The sequence below is a fragment of the Elgaria multicarinata genome, chromosome 2 (genome assembly GCF_023053635.1).
Source record: "Elgaria multicarinata webbii isolate HBS135686 ecotype San Diego chromosome 2, rElgMul1.1.pri, whole genome shotgun sequence".
Taxonomy (NCBI): Eukaryota; Metazoa; Chordata; class Lepidosauria; order Squamata; family Anguidae; genus Elgaria; species Elgaria multicarinata.
The window spans coordinates 171128147-171153499 of NC_086172.1; the positions used below are offsets into that span (position 1 = coordinate 171128147).

The 25353-nt window shown below is 42.2% G+C and overlaps 1 protein-coding gene across 1 annotated transcript in view; it reads right to left on the bottom strand.

The window, feature by feature from the left end:
- Nucleotides 1-25353, bottom strand: part of BRF1 (BRF1 RNA polymerase III transcription initiation factor subunit) — a 242979-nt gene that overhangs the window by 196804 nt on the left and 20822 nt on the right. The gene's annotated exons all lie outside the window — the stretch shown is intronic.

Genomic DNA, 25353 nt, shown 5'->3' on the forward strand with positions numbered 1-25353 from the left:
ACAGACGAGCCTGCGACTTCCAGAAGATGGCTGCACCTTCTCGCTTTGTTTGAAGCCCCTGGAGATGACTCAGAGGCGGATATGGCCCAGCTGGCGATGCACTTGTGGAAAGCACAGCACAGGCCCCTCATGCTAATAAACACTTCAGCTGCAGGAAACTGTGGCAAGAACACAGGATCAAACTGATGGAGAGTAGTTAAAAAAGAACAGGAGAAAGCAAGTGCTGTATTTATTGGCAAGCCAGTGAGCACAGCATAGATTCAGTATGTAAAAAAGATGTTTCTGCCATGTGTTGCTACAGGAAACATGCAGAACCTTAAAGTTTCACAGGGATATTAGAAACCAATAACATCTCCACGTGGGGAGGGAAGCTTGCCATGTGGTTTGTTTCAGAGTTTTAGCGGGGCGACAACCCCAGACTTGCCAGAAAAGTAAAACACTAGATTTACACGTATTAATTTGCACTCCTTGTTCAGGACTTCACACCAAGTCACTGCTATAACATCATACTAAGGAACGAATGGCTAACATGACCAATGAGATCTTACCGGCCCAGGTTATAGAGCGACCTCCCATGTATGTACTGTATGAAGCAGGCCGCAATAGCAAGAATCTCCATCACCACCGAATTCTCACAGAATGTTTTGCATTGAAGTAAGGGCACAATGCTATGGGTTGCGCCCTCGATGATCATAAGTCCCTGAACTTGGAGGCTTACAAGCATCCTATGAAGGACAGGAGAAACAGCAGAGGTGATCTTTGCTTCCAAGTCCTCCTGCCCTGCATTTTTCGCTAGAAAGGCTTTGTTTGCCCATCTACCTGAGGCATGTCAGAGGGGAGGGGAAGGAGGCTGAAAAGGCATCATGATAACTGATATCCTGGCCTCCACCCAGCAAAATGCCCCCTTCTCCCGGGTCAAGTTTCTGACTTCAGAGAGCAGCTGGTGAAGTTCTTTCCGCACTGCTGCAAGGGAGAGAGGGATCAGAGCTACCACTGAGCTAGGACCCTTCCCTGTATACTGTGCCTTGCCTAGTGAATGCATTTGAAGAAACTCAACCCTGCCCCGTGTGGTCCTTATAGTTATCTCCCTGCAATACGATCAGTCTCTCAAACCACATTGGCAGCCCCTATACAGAATGCTGTTCATTCTCCTACTAGACTGTGTGGGTCTGCGTGCATATCACTTACTGTACATTCATATTTCGAGTGATATCAAAGGAATATGCCTCGTCCTGACTTGGCTGAACTGAGTCTGACTTAAAGCCCAAAGCATTTGGCTTGCTGAAAAGGCTTACAGGATGCAGGAAACAGACGTTTGCATCAGGTAGACAAGATCATATTGCCAATGTAATCAAAGTTTTTTCAAAGTTGGAAACACAGGGCCTGTTCAGACAACACACTAAGCCATAGTTAGGCAGCTAACCCTTTTGCAGCAAATGTTTAGTGTGCATGTTATGTAGCCACCATGGTAAAAATGGTTCACATGACATGCCAAGTCATGGTTCACACAACACACTGAGCCATAATGTTTAGCTCAAAATATTTAACCACCGTGGCCTAGCTTGGGTTAACAGGGTCATAATTTACTAAAAGATTCTCCTGTGCCGACAGGAACAGTGTTGTTCTTGCTATAGACTATGAAAGGGAGACATGTCCTGGGAATTACAAATGGCTATTGATAAGATTAATTAGAACTGTGGAGAAAGAAGCTTGTCAACTCTTCAACATGAAGATTATTTGGTCAACCTAATATGTACATCTTGTGCTCAAGACCTGGCTGATCAAATCATTGTTCTCTGAATTGATCAATTGTTGCCTATGAGCTCATGTGTATAATTTTAATACATAATCCAAAAGGGGATTTGCGTCCCCCAAATCAGAATATAAACCGGTGCCAGAAACATGGGAAATCATTTGTGTGCTTTCCTCCGCAATGAATTGCTTTGATTAAACCCAACCAAGCTGTAACTGAGCCACCTGGAGTTTCTCTCTCTTTCTCTCTCTCTCTCTCTGCTTGCCTGTACGGGCATCCTTTCATACGGACCTTCAGAAACTAGACTCTTAGGCACCATCAGATATGACCCAGGTCCATAGTGCTGCCAGTCCCCCCAAAGTCCAATTACCAAATGCCAACTCCAGCACTATTTTTTTTTCTAATTAAATGAAATTGCTTACAGATGTGCCAGTGCAGCACTGGTCTCCAGCCCAGACAATAAATCAACTCTCCTGAAAAGCAGTGCCCAACTGTAATTAAAATGGGACACGCAGGTTAATCAGCAATTACGTTTTTAATTTCACTATGAAGAGCACAGGGCACCCACTATTATTTTTTAATTCCTAAGCCTCTTTAACAAAGATAATCTGTACTCTGATCTTAAACCCCCTCCACAAAAAGGAGTTGTTCCTGCAGGCCTCAGAGCAGCTGTCTCCCTTATGACTGCTTCAAATGATACGAAATTGCCGAACGAAAACCAATTCCAAGTAGGAATTAGCATGTAAGCCACAAGTAGATTGTAACATGATCACACACATATATTTTCCTGCGTACAGATGTGCTGGGAGGCTGCAATGAGCCAGAGCAAGCCAGCATGAATGCGCTGCATGAAGCCACAGTGAAAATGCATATGATGATTACTATGTTACGCCCCACACACAGGTTGCATGCTAATTTCTGTACAGAAGTACTTTCTCTGAACCAATTCGGGTAATGTTTGGTAAAGACTGCATTTTTCTTACGTTTACGGAAATGAGAAATACCGTAATTTAGCACTCAAGTGTAATGAAATGCCATTCTCCTCTGTCTGGGTCTACAAGAAAAATAGTGTGATTTTTATTGTGGTTTTATTTATTTATTTATAGATTCAACACTGAGTTGAGAGCCCATTTAGGCTAGTAGTATAGGATAAATATATATATTTCTCAATTTAAAAAACCCTAGCATAGTATGTATTGGCATATGTGCACCAATAACCATTTCCCATGGAAGGAAAAACCTAGGGATCTAGCTGGAAAAAAAATGCCAAGTGCCAGCCTGAATACCCAAAACATTAGAACATGAGAAGAGCCCTGCTGGATCAGAACGAGGAGGGTCCATCTCGTCCAGCACTCTGTAGTGGCCAACCAGGGACTATAAGCAAGACACAGATGTAACAGCATCCTACCGCCCATGTTCCTTAGCACCTGGTATATATAGGGTTACTGCCTCAGATACTGGAAGTAGCACATAGCCATCCGGACTAGTAGCCATTGATAGCCTCCTCCTCCAGGAATTTATTCAACCCCCTTTTAAAGCCATCCAAATTGATGACCATCACTACATCTTGCAGCAGCAAGTTCCATAGTTTAACTATGAGGTGTGTGATGATGTACTTTCTTTTATCCGACCTGAATCTCCCACCAAACAGCTTCATCCATTCAACAGCTTGGGGAAAAAATTGCCAAGTGCCAGCCTGAACATCCAAAACATTAGAACATGAGAAGAGCCCTGCTGGATCAGACCAAGGGTCCATCTAGTCCAGCACTCTGTCCACAGGGTAGCCAAGCAGCTGTCAATGCTTGAATAATTCCATGAACTGAAGAGCTCTGCTGCATCAACACAAAGGTCCATCTGACCCAGCATATGGTTTGCATCAGTGATCTGCAAGAGACCTCCGGACAGGCCAGAAGGAGGGCATGCAAGCAATATCTCCCCTTCACGCCACGCCACACAACTGGCATTCAGAAGCTTGCTGCCCTCTGAACCTGGAGATTCCACTGAGCTATTCCTATAGACCAGCTTTCCCAACCTGGTACCCTCCAGGTTGGGGGAAAGCTGGTATATACTAATAGCAAATCTCCAAGTGTAGATCATTGTGTATCTAAGGCCAGATCTACACCAAGCAGGTTATAGCACTACAAAAGTGGTATGAAAGCAGTACATAAGAGGCAGGAGCCACACCAAGCAGGATATAGCAGTATAAAAGCAGTCTATGGTATGTGTCAATGGCCCCCAACAGTTGTCAGTGCACTTCGATACCGTTATAAAGCAGTAGTGTGGCTCCTGCCTCTTATATACCACTTTCATAGTGCAATATCCTGCTTGGTGTAGCTCCTGCCTAAAATAGAACCATCCATGCACAAGAGGGAGGTATCAGCAGGGTTGCAGGGGGACAGACCCCCAAGGTTTGCAGAAGTCCTTTAGGGGGAAATCCCTAAGGGAAGAGAAAAAAACCAAGCCAATGAGGACTGAGCATGTACAGAATGTTGTCTGTTGAGGGGGGAGAATGGAAACCACCCAAACAGCGTCTTCCAGTGATTGTGAAATGCCCCATCAGCATCTGCAAATTGGGCGGCATATTCATTTAAGAAACAAACAGACAAACAAATTAATGGAATAGAATATTCTGGAAGAGGGAATGGCTGGATGAAACCCTGAACAGGAGCGCTCCAAGCGGCAACATTTTGTTGCAAGTCCCACTTGCCATTGCTAAATTGAATAGACCTCTCTTCCCTTTCAAAAGCGTCTAGCCCCGGATCCATCGCCATATCTTGTGGCACTGAATTCCATTGAGTTAACTGGGCACTATGTGAAAAAGCACTTCTTGCAGATTACTGCAATTGGCCAGACTTTGAATTCTAGTATGACGAGGGAGAAAAAAAATATCTCCATCCACCTCTACACCGTTCATAATTGTAGAAATTTCTATTGTCATTCCTCTTGCTGGCCATCTTTTTTCTAAACTAAAAAGCCTCAAATGCCTTCGCCTTCTCATTGTGCTGTTCACCATGACCCTAATTTGCCTCTCTTTCCTGAAGAGCCAGTTCAGATCCCATCAGTGTATATGTGGAATTAGGGGGCGGTTACCGTAATGGGTAACACTTTACACTTACTTTCACCGAATCTCATCTGCCATTTGTTGTCTATTCCGCTAAGTTTGTAGACTTCTGTTGAGAGCTCTTCACAGTCTGGTTAGGTTTTCCACCATCCTGAATAATTTGTACCACCTGCAAACCTGGCTTCCCCACTGATCACCCTTGACTCCAAATCAGTATACATATGGAACCTTGCAAGTGTTTACTTCCCTCATTTGCCAGCTTATTCCCACCCTCTTCTTCCTGTTCTTTAAGCAGTAATTAATACTTATGAGGACCCATCCTCTTATGCCACGACTGCTTGGTTCAATTCAGGAGCCTTAGTCCAGCGACAGAAGGGTTGCCCACTACAACACCCCCTGTGTACTGGGGAGGGAGCAGGGTTGTGTTGTGCCCAGCAACCACACATTCCAGAATGGGACCTCCATGTGCTTTTGGAGTTCCTCCATGTGGGAAGATTCTGGACAAATCCCCCTAATCAGGATCCTTCACCATGTGGCAGGAGTTCTATACACATACTTCAGTACATGCATAGGGGCCTTTCTCAAAGATGCTGAACATGAAGGTAGTAGGGGTTATGGCAGCCAGTAATATTGGACAGCATCTAATATTGCTGCTCTGCCAGTCATACTAGGCAATATCCCATACTGCTGTTCATTTCCAGAACAGGACTGGTCAGCGGTGCTTATTTCTCCAATCTCCACTGACCTATACTGTTCCGGAAACACAGGTTGCTATTTGTAACTGTAGTTCTCCGAGTGGTCATCTGTGCAGCCACACATATGGGCTCCTCACAGGCTGCAGAGCCCATTTGTGTGATGCATGGAGACCACGAAGAAGAAACTGGCGTTTCTGATTGCTTCAGGAACCACTAGATTCTCATTGTGTCGCTAGCGGGTAGGTCCCGCTAACACAGAGGCAGTATTGGATACTGCTCACTGTCCCCCTTCTATTAGAAGATTTTGGAGGAGTCCAAGTATATAATGTCTACTGCAGGGGTCTCCAAACTTTTTGGATCCACGGGGCCCATTTGGGAAGCTGAGAAACTACTGCGGGCACCCACAACAAAATGCCTCCCACAAATAATGTGGCTAGTCATATAATGGCTGCCATGAGAGCCTGGGAGCACCAAGGCAAAGGGATAGAGGGTAGAGAAAGAGTAAGGCTAGAGGCTAGAAAAAGAGAGAAAGAAGAATACCTAACATTTTACATGGTTTTTATTTTTATTTTTAAAAACAACTTTTTTTTCCTTTTTTTTTTTGCAGGGGGCAGAATGTAGAGAGCTTTGTAGACACTGTTGAAGGTCCCTGGGGACCACTGATCTAATGTATCACTCCTATCTATACGCTTTTTGACACTCTCAAAGAACACGAAAAGGCTGGTGATGCAGAACGCCCCTTTCCAGAAACCATGCTGATTCATCTTCAGCAAGGTCGTTCTTCTACACATTTAATAAGTTTAGCTTGAATAAAGTTTTATATTAATTATTTTGGGACAGACATTACGCTAAATGTTTTGTATTTGTCTGGCTGTGTCCTGGATCTCTCTCTCTCTCTCTCTCTCTCTCTGTAATTACATTATCCAGTGGGAAGCTAATTATAGTGACTAGTTGCATATTCATCTTTGAAAATCCAGAATTTTATATGTAAGCAAAACAAAAAAACAAAACCTCAAGTGTATGACATCTATGTCAAAATTAAATTGCTAATTTGTGAATTAGGCCTTAAACTTCATCTTCATCATCTCTATTTAACTTACTTCTTAAAATGTTACATTAAATACATAACTAAAGGACTCTTATCACTATTTAATTGCTGCAAACTACCAAGGCCGTTTCTACACCTGCCTTTTTTCCTGGGATCGTCCCGGCATCATCCCTGTGCATGCAAATGACACACAGGGGATCCCGGGAGCAGGCAGAGACGATCCCTCCATTTTCTTGGGATAATCCTTAGGTGTAGAAAGAGCCCAAGAGATCTTCAGCAATTGGGTGGTATGGAACTGTAATAAATAAATACATAAATAAATAACACTGTGCTAATTCAGTCATTCTTTCGCAAATGGTCCAACTGGCCCCCTCCCTTTTTTCTGCGTCCGATATATTCTTTTTTCACTTGCTTTATTGTCAGTACATTTGTTTTGCCAGAGTTTGAACTTATTTTTACTTTTTTTCATTTAGATAAAAACTTCCCACTTTTAAAAATGAACCTAACATTTTATAGCTTCTTTATGTTTGAGCTTTGAGCAATACAGTAGACAAAATAAGCAGGCCCTGGATAAAACCCAGGGGCCTGGCCATCTGGACTTAGGAACATTTCATATTTCCAGATCTGTGCAAATCCAGTCCTTACATACATCTGGCAGTGGCTCCTATAGAGTGTAATCCCCCACTATAAAAGAGAAGAGCACTTGTATGAATAATCAAAGGTGACGATCATTTTAACTTGCTGAAAGACAATGATAGGCTTGTATCATATAACTGGGAACTGTGTGATGAAATACTAGAAAACACACAAAAGAATAGACAGGGCTTTTAAATCAGTACTGCTACTCCACAAGCTTTTGAGGAATGATTTTCCCACTGTATCAATATAGCTGATGGTCTCAAACTGTGGGGTGCACACTCAAAGTGGGCACCAGACCACCTAATAACCCCACAATCTGTATGATCTCTGTCTTGGCACAAGGGCTGATATACCAGCTGCGCCCTTATCTGGACAGAGATAGCCTAGCTACAGTTATCCATGCTCTGATAACCTCTCGTTTGGATTACTGCAATGCGTTATACGTGGGGCTGCCTTTGAAAATGGTCCAGAAACTTCAACTGGTACAAAACAGGGCAGCACGTTTACTAACAGGTACTGGCCGACGAGACCACATTACGCCAGTCCTTTTCCAGCTTCACTGGCTGCCAGTCCAGGTCCAGGCCCGATTCAAAGTGCTGGTATTAACATTTAAAGCCCTAAACGGCTTGGGGCCAGGTTATCTGAAGGAATGCCTCCTCCCATATGTACCTGCCCAGATCCTAAGGTCATCCTCGGGGGTCCTTCTCCACGAGCCCCTGCCAAAGGAAGTGAGGCAGGTGGCTACCAGGAGGAGGGCCTTCTCTGCTGTGGCACCCCGGCTGTGGAATGAGCTCCCTAAGGAGGTTCACTTGGCACCTACATTATATGCTTTTAGACGCCAGGTGAAGACCTTTTTATTCTCCCAGTATTTTAACTGTCTATAAATAAATTTTAACTTGGTGTTTTAAATTTGTAATTGTGCATTGCTGCTGTTTTTATCTGGTTGAGCTTTTATATTGTATTTTATATTATGGTTTTATACTGTTGTTTTATACTTTGAATGTTTTTAATTTTTGTGAACCACCCAGAGAGCTCCGGCTATTGGGCGGTATAGAAATGTAATAAATTAATAAATAAATAAATGGAGCCCAACGTTATCCCCACTCCCACCAATTTAGGGGCAGCTCTCTGTTGGGCTTTGCAAGCAGGCATGCTGGTGCGCAAATGGAAAGAGTCAAAGCCACCTCTTCAACAGGCATGGAGGCTTTGCGAAAAAAATGCCTGACAAAATGGAAAAGAACATAAAGTTCACTGCAGTTATGGTTTGCTATCTGGGAGCACAGTGCCTCCCCCTCCTCTCAGAAGCAATTTCTCACCTTCCTTCCCATTTTGAATCATCCTTTCAATCCTTGGTTTATGAGGGAACCACGCTGGGTATAAGCCAGAGGTGGAAAATGTGCTCCTGTAGATGTTGTTGGACTCCAACCGTCCTTAGACCTAGCCGGCATGGCCAACAAGCAGAGATGATTGGAGTTGTAGACCATCAACATCTGGAGGGCCACATCCCTGGTGTAACCCATGATTTGAGTGAGGCAAAAAGACTGTTAAAGAAGCAAAGTGGTGGGAGGAGATCATGATGGAGAGAGTCTCAATCTGGGTGTTTTAACCATGGTTAAGAGATTAACAACATTAAATCTGCCCAGGACCCAAGTGATGTGTACAGACCAGTACCATCTTCTCCTTTAGAATCACCGCTTTCGTTATCGACAAATCTCCCAGGATTTCATTGCAATTACTCTTAATTAAACAAGAGCTGGGCTGTACACTTAGTAAAGCTTAGACTCCCCACCCCCAAAAACACTACTAATAGAAATGCAAGATAAAGAACATGATTAAAAGAAGAAAAACAGTATCTTACAGAAGACCAAGCAAGAAAGCTAGGACATCTTGAAATTCGAAAACCTGCACATTCTTTTATAATCTTTGAGTCGGCCTAATGAAAGTGTTACACTAAATGGATTTTGGAATTTGCCTTCATTAGATTTGAATAAAGGTAATTTGCTGTAAGAGGAAACTAACTTCCAAAAGTATTATCAGCCTTTTACTTTTTGCTCCTGCCTGGCTTTTACTGTGCAATCTGAGGAAGGAGCCACACAAAGCCCTGACATTTTGCTTTCTTTCTTTCTTTTCTTTTTTTCCCAAGGAAACGTTCTTTGCTTAAATGAACTCAGTTTACTACAAAGCAGAAGAAATACATTTGCTAGCCTATAATAAGGGTGAGCAACTTGTGGTCCTCCAGATGTTTTGGCCTACCACTCCCATCATTCCTGACCACTGGCAATGGTGGCTAGGGCTAGTGGGAGTTGTAGGCCAAGGTATCTAGAGGGCCACAAGTTGCCCACCCCTGGCCTATAATAAGAGTGAACGAAAAAAGGATAAGCCACAAATCTTGGTAGCTACTCTTTACAGATAGATCTTACTATATTGCAATATTATGCTTGCTAGCTTGTGAAAAGCTATCAGAACTGGGACATCCCATTCTCTCATTTACTGACGGTTCCTGAGCTTGGAGTCCAGGTGCTCCCAGATTTTAAGAGAGGGAAACTCTCGATGCCTACACAAAACCATTGTTCGTGAGTCGCATATCCCTATTAGCTGGCTTCATGCAACATCAACCAACTTCACAGCACTGTGGCTTGCATTGATAAAGGCCCGAATTATTTAGTTGTGCAGCTTCCCTCTCTGCTCCTCACTTATTTTGGTTCATGAAAGAGATTCTTAAGCTTCATGAGTACTGTGCAGCTTCTCAAGAAAAGCAACTGCTTTGACTATAATTAGCCCACTGCTTTGTTGTATTCTGCACTGGTTAATCTCCCTTTAAAAGGCAGCCCCATCAAGTCTTTTCCTTCCTTTTGTTCCAGCACAAAAGATTCCCGAGGCTGGAAATGTTCCGAGAAACTGAACATTCTTCATCAAAAAAAAAAATGTGTTAAGCTGCAAAACAAGAACATGTACCTCAGAACAAAGGGAGCTCTAGAATACCCCCCAAACCATCCCAAGTTAGCTACCTCCCTTCAAAAGCACTGATCTCAGCATGTCTGAAAGCACTTGCTTCTGAAGGCTGAAAACACATGTTACATGGAAGCACCTGTAATAAAAAAACTCAGCAGCTCCTAGGCAAAGCAGGTTAAGAAGGTAGCCACTTGCAGAAAAGAAACAAGTGAAAAAAGGGGGGGGGACGACCAGTACTCAAACTTTCCTTTGCCTGCTGTTTTTCCACTTGCAACCCTTCCTGAGCTGCTTCCTCCCTTGCAGGGCTTCAGATGCATCCACACCTTGCAAGTTGTTCTCTTTCCAATGACTGGCTAGGTTCATCCTCACAACACTAAAGCAGAATTCCCCAACCTGTTACCCTCCAAATGTGTTGGATTACAACACGAGGCTCAACACATTTGGAGCGCAATAGGTTGTGGAAGACTGCCCCAAGCATGGTTTTCAACTACAACTCCCAGCATTCCTGTCCATTGGCCATGCTGGCTGTGCTGATGGGGAGTTGATGTCCAAAATATAGGGAGGGACCCAGGCTGGGGAAGACTAGTTGAGCACTACATTGTAATGCAGCTAGTGGAAGCTGAGACAGTCAGTGGCTGCATTCGGACAACACAATAGTCAATGGTGGGTTAATAGTCAACTCCAGGGTTGATTATCAAGGGGGTGCTCCCCACACAACATGATTATAATCAACTGTGGAGTGGATGAACCCCAGCGTCAAGTTGACTATTAGTCAACTGTGTGTTTGATCGACACATCAACCGCCCACCCTCCTCCCCAGTCCTCCCACTGGTATCCTATCAGCCATTGCAAGTTCTGCCGACTGGACTAGAGAAGCAGCTGCTGCTGTGGTCGCTCTTGCCAGAGGGACTCTGTAGGCAGCCGAAATAGTCAACTCAACGGGGCAAAATAATCCACGGAGCCCAACAGACAACACGCTAATCAACTGTTGTGCGACTACTCAACTCTTCAGAGTGTTGTTTTTCTCTATTGGTTATTTTGGGGAAATAGTCAACCGTGGGGTGGTTTTTGCCTGACAGACACAATAACCGATAGTTGACTATTCAACTAACAGTTGACTTCTTAAACCACCGTTGGTTATTGTGTTTTCCGAAGGCAGCCACTCTGTAGGAGAATGCTTGTTCAGTTACCTTATCTATGCTAATCAACAGGAGCAAGTAGGGATCCCTGCTTAAACACAAGGGTGGGAGAATGGAGGATGCAGCTTGATCCTCTCTTTTGGTCTGCAACCCTTTCAAAGCACTGAGAAGTGCTAAAACTGAAAGCATTTTTCCTAACAGCGAGGGACTAAATAGAAATGAAGGGGGGGGAAACAAAGACAAAGGAATGCACAAGAGGATCAGAGGCTTAATACTTCTCTCATTTTTTTTGATGGAGTTCCTGCTTCAGCCTAGCAGTTTACACAAATCATCCCTCTGAGGACCTTAAACGAATACTTTTCCATGCCAAAAATGTGGTTTCATCTTCAATTTTGATTAAAATGAAACAAACCCCAATGTAGCTTTTAAAGGCCCATGGGCACAAAGTTTACCTGGTCCTGCTTAGAAGTGAACCCAGTCTAGCCTATGAAAACTCACGCCAAAAAGAGTTTAGTCTTTAAGGCAACCTTTCTCAACCTGCCTACCTTCAGATGCCTTAGACTACAACTCCCATCATTCCCAGCCAGCATGGAGGGGACCATGTTAGGTAAGGCTGCTTTAAGATACCACAGAGGACTGTGCCCCCAAAAATTGGACACACTTCCTTATTTTGTAGTAAATGTTGTTAGACAGAAAACTCAAATAAGAATCTCACTGGCCAAATTCCCCATTTTATGGTTGTACCAGGAAAAAAGAAGCAATGTAATTGATTTTAATAGTTGACCTCATATGAAATATTATATTTGTGTGGGAGGAAAAGCAGTCTTTAAAATCTTGAAATCAGGGAGGGGGTGAGAGAACTGTCAAATGCTGTGGAATGAATCCAAGGTGAAACATTTTTATCAAGCTATATAAACCCTGAGTTACATAATTTTACATAATTTCATCAGATAAAATAAATGTGTGGATAACTCCATAAAATATTATTGTGCTATCATGTTGGTGGACCCAGCCATAATTTGTGAACCCCTATGCGACAGAGAGAGGGCAATTAAAGGAGAAGTGGATAGCCTCACTTTTTTAAAAAAAAACAAAAAACAAAACACTAAACAGTATCTGGAAGAACACAAACAGCCTAGGATATATAATGTTCCCTGATGATTTTCCCTTATAATTTTCACAGCACAAATGCTGAAGGCAAAAAAAAAAATGCATGAGACTGCAGCAATTTAAAACAGAAATGGTAACTACCCATCTGCTAGAAACAGCCAATAAATGGAACATTTCTTTAAAAATCCTCCTACTTGTGTGAATGTAAGCCAAAAGAACAGAACACAAGACACCCCTTCAAATGGAAATAGTTGTAAGTGTACAATCTCTTTCTACATTTCTTGCATATGCACGCACACTTTTAGAACAGCGAGCCAATTCCAGCCCAGAATTTCAAGAAATGTTCCTTCTAGGGATAAACTGACTTTTTTTAAAAAAAATAAAATGGTAGGTTGCCAATATAATTAAACGAGAAAAGGGAATTCAGCATGAGAGAACATGCAATGGCTCGAGCCACAACAAAATGGTACCCTGATCAAGCATACTGCTAAAACCAGCGGCAGAAAATTGTCATGACCACAAATCAAGGTGGGTTGTGTGTGTGTGTGTGTGTGTTTGGGGGGGGGGGGGTTAATGGCAGTGGATCAAGGCCTAACCTACACCAACCAGGATATTTCACTATGAAAGCAATATGAAAGTAGTATATAAAAGGTAGCCACACCAAGCAGGATATAACGGTATGAAAGTGGTATGAAAGCGGTATATAAGAGGCAGGATCCACATCAAGCAGGATATAGCACTATGAAAGCGATATGAAAGTAGTATATGGTATGTGTCAATGGGCCCCAACACTTGTCAGTGCACTTCAATACCGCTATAAAGCAATAGTGTGGCTCCTGCCTCTTATGTACTGCTTTCATACCACTTTCATAGTGCTATATCCTGCTTGGTGTAGATTAGGCCCAAATCTCTCCTTCCCAGGCTAATAACTGGTGCACAGAAAAGCACCAGCAAGTATATTCCAGTCAATACTGCAAGCAACCTATATCCACTCACCGTTCAACCATAGCAGCCACCCCCACATAGCCTCTAAATCACCAGCAATCTATTGCACATCTCAGTTTTTCCACCATTACCAAAGAAAGGGAGCCCCGGTACACATCCAGTTCCACAAAGGAAATATACATATTACAGCCATACCCCTCCAAAAGTAAGTTTGCTTCCACTTAGGGAAGGGTTGTAGCTCAGTTGTAGAGCACATGCTTGCCATCAAAAGGATCCCAAGGCTTAATCTCGTGTATTGCCCAAGTCTGAAAACCAGGGGATCTAGTGCCAATCAGCATGTAAAGATGATACTACTGAGTGAGATGGTTCCTATGTTCCTACATCCAGCTCAAGTGCTTTAAATTCATTTCAGAAGTTCATTAGTACAATGCAGGAAGAAGGACAAATATGGGTATACTGAGAAAGGGCCGGGCATACTGCTAGTCCTCACATCCAGTACAGATGTAGTATATATCTGGTGCCATATCTGGCATCCTCAAAAATGCAGTTTCGGTGTAGGGGGAAATCTCTAAAAACTAAGGAAATGACTAACTCAGAAGGTGGGGAAAAGTTCAGATAGAACTTTCAGGTCTTCGGAAGATCCTACCACATAGAGGTTTGCCAGCCGACTGTTTTGTTATCATTTAGACGCCAGGTTGAGACATTTTTATTCTCAGAGGCATTTTAATGATATGAATTGTAAAAAGAAAAAGAAAAACAAGAGGGAAGCGATATTTTAAACACTGGAATGGAGTTTGTTTTATCTTGCCTTGCTGTTGGGTTATTTTATATTGACTGAACTGTTTTAAATTAAGAACATAAGAACAGCCATGTTGGATTAGAGCCAGTGGTTCTCAACCTGGGGCACTCCAGATGTGTTGGACTGCATCTCCCAGAATGCCCCAGCCAGAGGTGGCTGGGGCATTCTGGGAGTTGTAGTCCAACACATCTGGAGCGCCCCAGGTTGAGAAAGGCTGGATTAGACCAAGGGTTCTTCTAGTCCAGCACTCTGTTCACACAAATTGATTGTTGAATATATGTTTGATTCAGTGTAATCTTTTATTTTTATTGTTTTAATTTATTCTGTGAATTATTCTGGAACAGAGTTTATGAAGAGCGGTACAGAAATTTCCTAAATAAATATAATATCAATATTCATCAAATGTATTCATAGTGGAACGTGGGATTCAGAGACCAATGCAGATCCATATCGCTTTCCCACAGCTACTGCTCTGTCCTGCCACCTGTCATCTAAACCCAAGGCCTACGATGCTCTCTCCCCCTTGCAGCTCCTCAACTTCAGGAACCCTTGGAAATGGGGGGGGGGGCTTTTGTAAATATTGCTAGCAATACTTCTTTGGAATTGGTCTAGGTAGAAATCTAAAGAATCAAAATTAAGTTTCAATACACAAGTATCTTCCTCCCAAGGAATATCAAGCTACAGTCCTTGTAAAAAGAGACAGCTTTGAAAATCTTATTTATATAGATGTAGTCCACCAAGATGGTCGCCCCACAAATAAAGCATAAAATATAGCTATGGAGTGCGAAGGAACTGCTTTATTACAAGAGTTAATAGCTGGAAACACAATTTATTAAACCTATACATAGGTTTTCACCAGGACTACTAATGAGACAAAAACATGCAAATCATAAAGACATAATTAGAGCCGAAATGCTTAGTTAATTAAAAACCTTTTTATCAATTAAAAATTAATCAGACAGTAGATTTTTTTAAACTACCAAAAACTGCAGGTGGCATGTACCAACTCCAACGAAGCATTCTTCCTACCTCACTCATGAACAAAATGCTGAAGTCAAAGAAAGTGCCCTCTTCAGAAATATTGTTTTTACTTATCTCCTGTGTTACGCAGATTTAAATGATTCGTCACGCAAGTTTTAGCCAATCTAACAACTAAGATTTTTTTTATCAGGCAAAACCAAAGACACAACACAAAATAAAATGAATTTGTATGTCTCTTAGTATTTCCCAAATGAGATACTATATATGCATACGAGACATTTTTGGGTTACCAGCAATGTCTATCAGCTGTGTAAATGAACTCACAAAAGTTACCAACCTGCAAGAAAATTTACTAGCCTGCTGGGGGCTGGCAGAGTAGGAGGATGGCGTATTCTCTTCCTCCTGTGCCAGCCCACTTGGTTTCTACGTTGGGCACAGAAGAAGCAGCACAGGGCACTCAGCCCGTCCTCTACCAGCACCCTCACACACCTTCATGGAATTCCATGCATGCACCTATATGCAAATCATTGTCACCTATAGCTACCAGGCTAGTGCTTAAATATAAATCTGATTTACTTGCATCATCACAGTGCTACACAGCATGCAAAAGCAATAGGGGACAATCAAGTCTTCAATAGCTATGACTAGAAGGACTGAGCTGAGTCAATAATATATTGCTTTAGTATCACTGCTCAGCTAGCAAGTTGCCAACAAACATGGGGCACACACAGAGTTAACAATTCACACATGATGGAAATTTAAGATCACGTGCCACACGCAGTCCCTGTAGGAGATTTAATGCTGTTAAACTGTGTTTTATATACAGCTTCAACCAAACACCATTTACCACTAAATTTGCCAACACGCACAGGCTGCACATCTAATTCTCCACAGGGAAAAAGCTCTCACTTTAATGGGCTTTAAAATTTTGCTTTATGACTCTCAGCGTTGAGTTCATGCATAATACAAGGAAAGAGCACTATTCATAATTGGTTTATATCTTGGAGATGAACCAGAATGTTGGGTTTGCATGCTTTTGTTTCTCATGCAACAATTAGCCTAGTGACACATGACAAGAGGTTTCCCACTTTGTCCAACAGACCTCCACCCTTCAAACCCAAAATAAATGCATATCCTACTGCAAAACGAGATCAAAACAAGTGTAAGAGACGGTAAACAGTCTCCTGCCCCAAGAATATGTCATGCTTTCTAAAGCTTCTTTTAAGCATAGCTCCCACATCTTATTAGTACAGACTACACTTGATGAGCATCCATGCAAAGCACCATGTAATGGCCTTGAATTGTGCCTTTGGCTATTGCCAGTGGGGACATTTAGAAGAGTAAACACCCTTAAGCAAGTTGATGGGTAGGTTAATTCAGATTTTTTATCCCAGAGGCTGAAGCCACCTGTGCCAGGTATACTACTTTTTTCCCTCTGAGACCTTAATGGAAGGGTCCCCTTAGATTCTATTTCAGGAAGCTTCAGGGTTCCTGAGAACGGGGCAGATGATCCTTATTTGATGGCATTATCAGAAGAATCTAACTGCCAGACAACATATAAGGACAGCTCTGGCCTTTACATCAGGGGTGCACAACCTTTTCGGCCCCAACAGCCGCATCGGGTGTCAACAGTAGGCCTGGGCGCCGTATATGCACATGCGTGCACACACAAGATCAATGGAGCTGGGGATACACTGCTTTGAGGGTCATTAAAGCTTCTGCCACGATCCCCAATTGGCACTGCTGCTAGGGGAAAACATTACGCATGTGGTGGAACACATAGATAGGGAAATGTTTTATCCCCTCTTTCATATTACTAGAACCTGGGATCATTCCATGAAGTTGAATGATGGGCAGTTTAGGACAGATAAAAGTATAAATTCATGGACAATGGCTACCAATGGCTAGCAGTCATGATGGCTATATATTTCCTCTAATATCAAACACAGTGTGCCTCTGAATACAAGATGCTGGGAACACAAGCACAAGAGTGCTACTACAATCATGTGCAACCTGTAGGCCTCCCAGAGCATCCGCTTGGCCACAAGGGTATAGAGTGCTGGACTAGATAGGACTTTGGTCAGATCCAACACAGCTCTGAATAAGTTCCTATAGTCCTCATTGCTTCTTTCATATTCTGAAAAGGGTTATCCTCAAGAAGTTACTATACAGTCCCATGTTTTGCCAAGTCGTCCTTCCAACAAATCAAGTTAACCAAATCCCCCATTAATACTAGCTTATGAATACAGGGCATCTTTGATTACTTCCCTAAAATACATTTTGCCTATCTTTCAGATCCTGTGGTTCCTTATCGATGCCTACAATCATTTCACCTCTATTACCATCTTTCCCTTTTCTCTTAAATCACAGAATGGCCTGCACATTCAAGTATAAGAATTTGTTTCAAGCAATTTAAGCTTCTTAAAGCGTTTTTTAAAAAAATAGGAAATGAAGATTCTGTATATTTGAGATTCAGGTCTACCATTTTTTTTTTACCAAATTGAAAATGCTGTTGCAGAACTATTTATCAGCAGCCAAAATCTCTTCACCAGATGAATAGCCTTCTAAATTATTATTATTATTATTATTATTATTATTATTCAGTTCTAGAGGAAATATTATAAGCATGCTATTGCCAATTTGTTGACAAAGTATTTGCATTTAAAAAAACAGAAGAAAAAATTAAAAAGTTTAATTTGGTATGCATGAATTGTCTATCCTCTCTTGGTTGTGTGACTCATTTCTTAAAGCGGTATCTGCATTCAGTAGCCTGATGAAAATGTAAGGTTCCTTGAATACTAACTATGGTTAGATCGAAAGCATGCATTAATATCCTTTCCCTTTCCCTCCTGCATTCAAATTTCTCCTTCCTTCCTGTTTCCAAAGTTAACCACAGATGCGGTATTATACCTTTTGTTGTTGTTTATTCGTTCAGTCGCTTCTGACTCTTCGTGACTTCATGGACCAGCCCACGCCAGAGCTTTCTGTCAGCTGTCGCCACCCCTAGCTCCCCCAAGGTCAAGTCTGTCACTTCCAGAATATCATCCATCCATCTTACCCTTGGTCGGCCCCTCTTCCTTTTGCCTTCCACTTTCCCTAGCATCAGCCTCTTCTCCAGGGTATCCTGTCTTCTCATTATGTGGCCAAAGTACTTCAGTTTTGCCTTTAATACCATTCCCTCAAGTGAGCAGTCTGGCTTGATTTCCTGGAGTATGGACTGGTTTGATCTTCTTGCAGTCCACGGCACTCTCAGAATTTTCCTCCAACACCACAGTTCAAAAGCATCTATCTTCCTTCGCTCAGCTTTCCTTACGGTCCAGCTCTCACAGCCATAGGTTACTACGGGGAATACCATTGCTTTAACTATGCGGACCTTTGTTGTCAGTGTTGTGTCTCTGCTCTTAACTATTTTATCAAGATTTGTCATTGCTCTCCTCCCAAGAAGTAAACGTCTTCTGATTTCCTGGCTGCAGTCAGGAATTATACCTGCACCACTCTTAATCATTGTTAACTGTAAATCATAGTTTGTTACTCATCCATAATAATAGTGGCAGCAGTGAGGGCCACAGCAGATCATGTGACAAGGGGGAATCCATATTAAAGCTTCTTGGTTAGACTTATTCTTTAATTTTAATTATTGGGTTTGAAATCAAGGGTCCAAAATTGCCCAAAATGTGGTAGAAGAGATCTCAGGATGAAGGATGGGAATAAAAATCATGATAAATGCTGAGTTCTGATATGTTCTAAAGGTGAAGAAGAAAATAATATGAAGGACAGATGTAATCCATCTAAAATAGATATATGTTTGTATTTGAAGAGGAGTAAGTCAGGGGGGAAATTAATAATTTGACAGAAAGATAAAATTGGGTTAAACTGTTAGTAAGAATATGCGGGGAGAGAAATTAACTGGAAAACCTGATATATTTCATCACAAAAGGTGGATGGAAGAGAGGGAGGAATTAAATGTAAGGTGGATTTACTGCTAAATTAACTGTTAAATTATTGACCTGTACATAAGAGATACTTTCAAATCTGTTTCTCCTTGACTAGTATGACAATGTAGAGATGAACTAAAACTCTCTAAAAAATGTAGCTAAACAAAACTAGGTATTCTAATACTCAGTATCAATGGAGAGAACCAGTGGGATACGGGCATAGCGTCAAACAGACTAGAAACTCTAAAGGGGGCGAATTCATCCTCAGAAGCCCTGTGGCTGGGGACATGCTATTGTCCTATGGACTAGAATGCTCAAAGTGATCTTGAGGTGGAAAATGAAATCAGGGAGGCATCCAAACAAGGAAGAATTGTAATAATTGGTGATTTCAATTATTCCCAGTCATGACAAGAGGTTAAATTTCTGGATGCACGAAATGACTGTGCCCTAGAACAGTTGGTTATGGGACTGACTTGAGGGCAGGTAACCCTGGATTTAATTCTAAATTGTGCTGCCCAGGACCTAGTGTGAGAAGTGAGTGCTGTCACACCAATTGGAAACAACATCCACAGCACTCTAAACTTTAATTAATGGCTACTAACCCTGATGGCTATGTGCTAATTCCAGTCTCCAAGGTAGTAAGCCTATATGCACCAGCTGAAAGTTGCCAAAGATGTCCAGCTGGGTAACATTAGATTCAAAAGAGGGAACTTCTCTAAAATGCCTTGGGGGGGGTCTAGTAAAAAGGAAGTTGAAAGAGAGAGTCAAGAAGGTTAAATCTCTCTCCAAACTGATTGGCAGTTACTCAAAACCACAATTATAGAAGCTCAGCTAGAATATATACCACGGGCCAGCATAGGGAAAAAATATTGATAACCTTTTACTTGAGAGGTACTGAACAGGGGCTGCCTAGAAGTATAGATTCCTGCAATACCTTTCATCAAAACCCCTCAAGATTGCTCCCCACAATAGTAAATGAAACTTCTAGAGGTAAGTACCAGAATGATTGATTTCACTCAGACTCACAAACTCAATGAAATTGTTAAAAGAATTTAAGAAAATTAAACAGACGCACGAACCTCCATCCAGCAAAGCAAATTAAAATAATATACTCACAACTCCGGCAGATTTCTGGAGAACAAGATCTTTACTAAGACAAACACAGACAAACACTCCCCCAATGACAACACCCATGTTGGACTCCTCCCCTTCTCAAGAAAGACCATGGTGTTAGGCCTACCAACTACGATCAAGACAGTGCTGAAAATTCAGCTTAGGTCTTGATGGTTTGAGAGAAAAAAGAAGAGTATCTGTATTCTCACAAATTCTGCATCATTCACACTGACTCTGCAAAGGAGCACTTCTCCGCAGAGGGACTTCCAATTCTCCCAGGCAAAACCAAGGAGTCACAGAGGCCTACATGCTAGGCTCAGAGCAACATCCTGCAAGTCATGCCTGAGAGAAAGGAAAGACATCTTTCTCCTCTGTGTTCAGACTTAAATACCCTTCTCAAAAGCAAAGACTTCTCTCCTAATACATATTAATTTATTCTAAAATATCTATTGGTCCACATCATTAATTTAGATCATCCTCTTCCCAGAATGTTCCATCCCTTCTGACATACTTGTTTATCTCTAAACTGGACATTACTTCTGCTTTTCATGTGGTTCTTCTGGATTTTCTAAACTACAACTTCTTCTTCTTCTTCTTCTTCTTCTTCTTCTTATTATTATTATTATTATTATTATTATTATTATTATTATTATTATTATTAAACTTTTTTATTGTGAATATCTACAAACAAAACAGAAAAGACATCGTGAAAACAGGGGGTGGGACCCATACATTGTGTATATAGAATTATCATCATTTCCATCCTATGAACCATTAAAAAAAAACCAAACCTCTACCTTTCATAGAATCACAGAATAGCAGAGTTGGAAGGGGCCTACAAGGCCATCAAGTCCAACCCCCTGCTCAATGCAGGAATCCACCCTAAAGCATCCCTGACAGAGGGTTGTCCAGCTGACTCTTGAAGGCCTCTAGTGTGGGAGAGCCCACAACCTCCCTAGGTAACTGATTCCATTGTCGTACTGCTCTAACAGTCAGGAAGTTTTTCCTGATGTCCAGCTGGAATCTGGCTTCCTTTAACTTGAGCCCGTTATTCCGTGTCCTGCACTCTGGGAGGATCGAGAAGAGATCCTGGCCCTCCTCCTTCACTCTGGACCTTTCACCTAGTTCCTTTAACAGGAATACATACAAGTCAAAAGTTCTTATGACTAATGTCTTTGAGCAATATTAAATCATATTTCATGAGGCCTTATCTAAACCAAAGCACCTTGATACAGTATTTGTACTCTTATTTGCCCCCTTAATATTAAAGCATTACCCCATCCCTTCTACACCCATTTAAACCCATTCTATGTCCCCCAAAGCTTCTTCCTCTATGCTTTGTCAACAAACTCTTATGTCCCTTTTCTTACACATAAAATTTTGAATGACGAAAAAATCCTTCTTTAGGAAAGGTGGCCCCAAGTCCAAGAAGAAGAAAATAAATATCTGTTTACTATTAGATCATTCTGTCATGTGGACCATAGTTTAATGAATGTAAAAGGTGACCGCGTTGAGGCCCAGTATTGGGCAAAAGGCAGGAGGAGGAGGAGGAGGAGGATACTACTACTACTACTACTACTAATAATAATAATAATAATAATAATAATGTGAATAAGTATCTCTCCACTTTCAGAGCTAGTCCATTCATCATATCAGATTAGAATCATGTGAGGGAAAGGCCTGTTAGCCCCCACTTCTCTGTTACAACCTCATCACTCAACACTCCCCTCATAGCCTTCCACATGTTGGAAGAGAACTTCTGCAGTGAGGAGATTGTGCAAGGTCCCCGCATGATTTACAACCCTGCACCAGCAGGGTTTTTTCTGTGTCTCCAGAAAGAGACACGGAAGAGACAATGTCAAACTTGATTATAATAGGCAATAAAACTTCAGCTTTCCTTAACTTCAGCTAATCACATTGTTCTGTACCATTTGAAGCCTGTCTGTATGCCTGTGTTTGTGTCTGGCTTTCAAAAGGAGAAATCCCTGTGGTGCAGCCAGACACTAAACCATAAGGATGTGTGCCACCTTTCCAACAAAAAATGGAACTTCTTTGCAATTCAATTTGAAATTCAGAAAGTTGACATTCATACCCATTCACAACAGTTCATGCACATCAGATTATTTTTCTGGCAGTTTCCTGCTCTACACCCACACCCAATACCTAAACTAGATTCTTCTGTCCCAGGTAAACTGGAGGAGAGCCAAGACAACACAGGGAATTGCTAAACCAGTATTTCAGTTTTGTCTTTCTATGGCTACAATCCTATGCACACTTACTTGGGAGTAGGACCCACTAAACTTATTTTCTCCTTACACATTCTGCATAGTTCCATATGAACATATCAGGACACTTCTTTACACCATCAATTTACTGCTTGGGTTAGCCTTGTTTCAAGGCTACCCAAACTACAACTCTCAGTTTATGTAGGGCAACGGCCAGGCCTGTTGGGCATCACTACTGCCTCACATCAACTGAAAGTGTGTCCTAGAATGCAGTGAGCACTACCCTGCCACACCTGATTGCAGGGGGATATCAGAAGTAATGATCCCTTTTAAAAGAGCTTGTCCACTATTAGTATGTTTCTCTCCATAAGCCTCTTCATAAGCCTCCAAGGAAGCCCAAAGTTCCCCAGTACACAGAAAGGTGCAGGTGTACAGGAATCAAATTTCCTGTAATATCACAGAGCAGAAACAAATTGTTACTATTTGTTAAAATGTATTTAAAAGCAGGTGCCAGTGCTGGACATGACTGCTTTCAAACAAACTCTCCATATCTTTAGATTTCATAATAGAATGGCTGCCTATTATTGAGTATTTGGGGCGGGGGTGGTGTTAATGTTAATTTTGAAGTTTTTCTTACTGATTTTATTATACCAGAAGGTTTGAGCATATAAGACTGACTTTGGCCCACTTGCATTGGCTGCCGGTATGTTTCCAAGCCCAATTCAAGGTGCTGGTTTTAACCTATAAAGCCTTACACGGCTTGGGACCACAATACCTGACAGAACGCCTCTCCCAACATGAACCTACCCGTACACTGCGCTCAACATTTCAGATCCTCCTCCGGGTGCCTACTCCACGGGAAGCTCGGAGAATGGCAACCAGGGAGAGGGCCTTTTCAGTGGTGGCCCCTCAATTGTGGAATGATCTCCCTGATGAGGCTCGCCTGGCACAGCATTGTTATCTTTTCAGCATCAGGTCAAGACTTTTATCTTCTCCCAGGCATTTAACAGCATATGCTGAGTTTTTTAACTGACCCCAGCATAGGTGTTTTTAAATGGATATTGTCTTTTTGTTTGCATTTTATGCTTTTTAAGGTTTTAACTTTTGTATATTTCTTTTTAATGTTCACTGTTTTTAACTTTTGTAAACCACCTAGAGAGCTTCAGATATGGAGCAGTATATTTATTTATTATTTATTTATTTATCATACTTATACCCCGCTCCTCAGCCAAAAAAGGCTCTCGGAGCAGCTTACACTTAGCAAAAAAGACAGTCCCTGCCCTCAGGCTTACAATCTAATAAAGACATGACACACAAGGAAAAGGAGTCAAGGAGGGAGGGAGGGAGGGGAGAGAAAGAGAGAGAAAGAGAGAGAGAGAGAGAGTCCAGCAGGAGCAGGCCCCGATGTTACTCCTGCCTGCTCCTGTCCCCTCGGTCCTTCTTCTTCCCCACAGGGCCAAGATGGCAGTTTGCCCTGTGGGGGGGGGGGGAAGAGTCCAGCAGGAGCAGGCCCCGATGTTACTTCTGCCTGTTCCTGTCCCCTCGGTCCTTCTTCTTCCCCACAGGGCCAAGATGGCAGTTTGCCCTGTGTGGGGGGGAAGAGTCCAGCAGGAGCAGGCCCCGATGTTACTTCTGCCTGCTCCTGTCCCCTCGGTCCTTCTTCTTCCCCACAGGGCCAAGATGGCAGTTTGCCATATAAATGTAAATAATAATAATACTATAATAATAATAATTTTTATCACATATTAGCCGCATAGGCCATTCGCAAACAGATGAGACAATAACATACCCGCCATGAGCTTGCCACTAGCCAGCAAAAGTGCTGCAAATAATAATAATAATAATAATAATAATAATAATAATAATAGGAAAATGTTGGGGAAATACTTGATAGGCAGCTTAGAAATCTCTTAAATAAATACGAGAGTGAGAGAGGTGTCAACAGACAAAACCCATTCTATGAACTTTAAATTGGCAAAGCGTTTTATCACCAAATGCCAATGAAAAATAATAATAAAAAATACTACTTTGCTGCCTCAGTTCCAATCACTGCTGACTTGGCCAAAATATAGGAAATATATCTACATGCACAATGCCCCACCAGCCCTCTTACACACAGACACCGCAGGGATGTCCTCAGCCACCCCAATACGTGCACATTAATACAAGCTGTTCTTTCAGCACCTGGGGGATCCACCAGCACACTGCTGTAAAGGAGTTTCTCAGAGACAGAGTGGCAGGGAGCCAGAGGAAGGCTTGTTACACAGATTAAAGGCTGCATTCCTTTCTACCGAGTGAAAGAGAATACCCACCATGCACTGACAGTAAGGCGGCCCCAGCTTAAACCACAAAAGAACGCCGTTCTGTGAACAGCCTGGTTCTTTATACAACAGTTTAGCTGAGCATTTTACTTTCAAACACTGTAGCTGGAACAAGTTTCTTTTCTTTCTTTCTTTTTAGTTCAGTGGGACTAAACCAGCTTAAACCCAGTTTAATAGAGCTGTGGATCAGTCAGCCTGTCACCAATACTGTGTAGCAGAGAAAAAATGAGAGAACCAAAACACATGGTTCAAGGAGTCCTTCTGGCAGGCTAGAAGCCTTTGATGAGAGCACTGGAACACATTCTTAAAACTAAGGGGAGCTTTTAACGTTATCCTAGCTGTACGGGAGCCGCTCTTTTGTGAGCTCCTGCACAGCTGGAGTAATGATTAGATGATCTGCCCATAGAATCAACAAGCTGTGGGCTCACATACAGCTAGGGGAATGTTTGAAGACCCTCCTTTAATTGGGCCCTATGTCCCCAAATGACCCAATCAGGTCCCCAAATGTCCTTAGCTGGCCTTGTGTGCAGGCGAGGTGATGTTTGCCCTGTCCTGGACGGGGTTGCACTCTCCCTAAAGGATCGGGTCCGTAGTTTGGGGGTGCTCTTCGATCCAGAACTGTCACTTGAGGCACAGG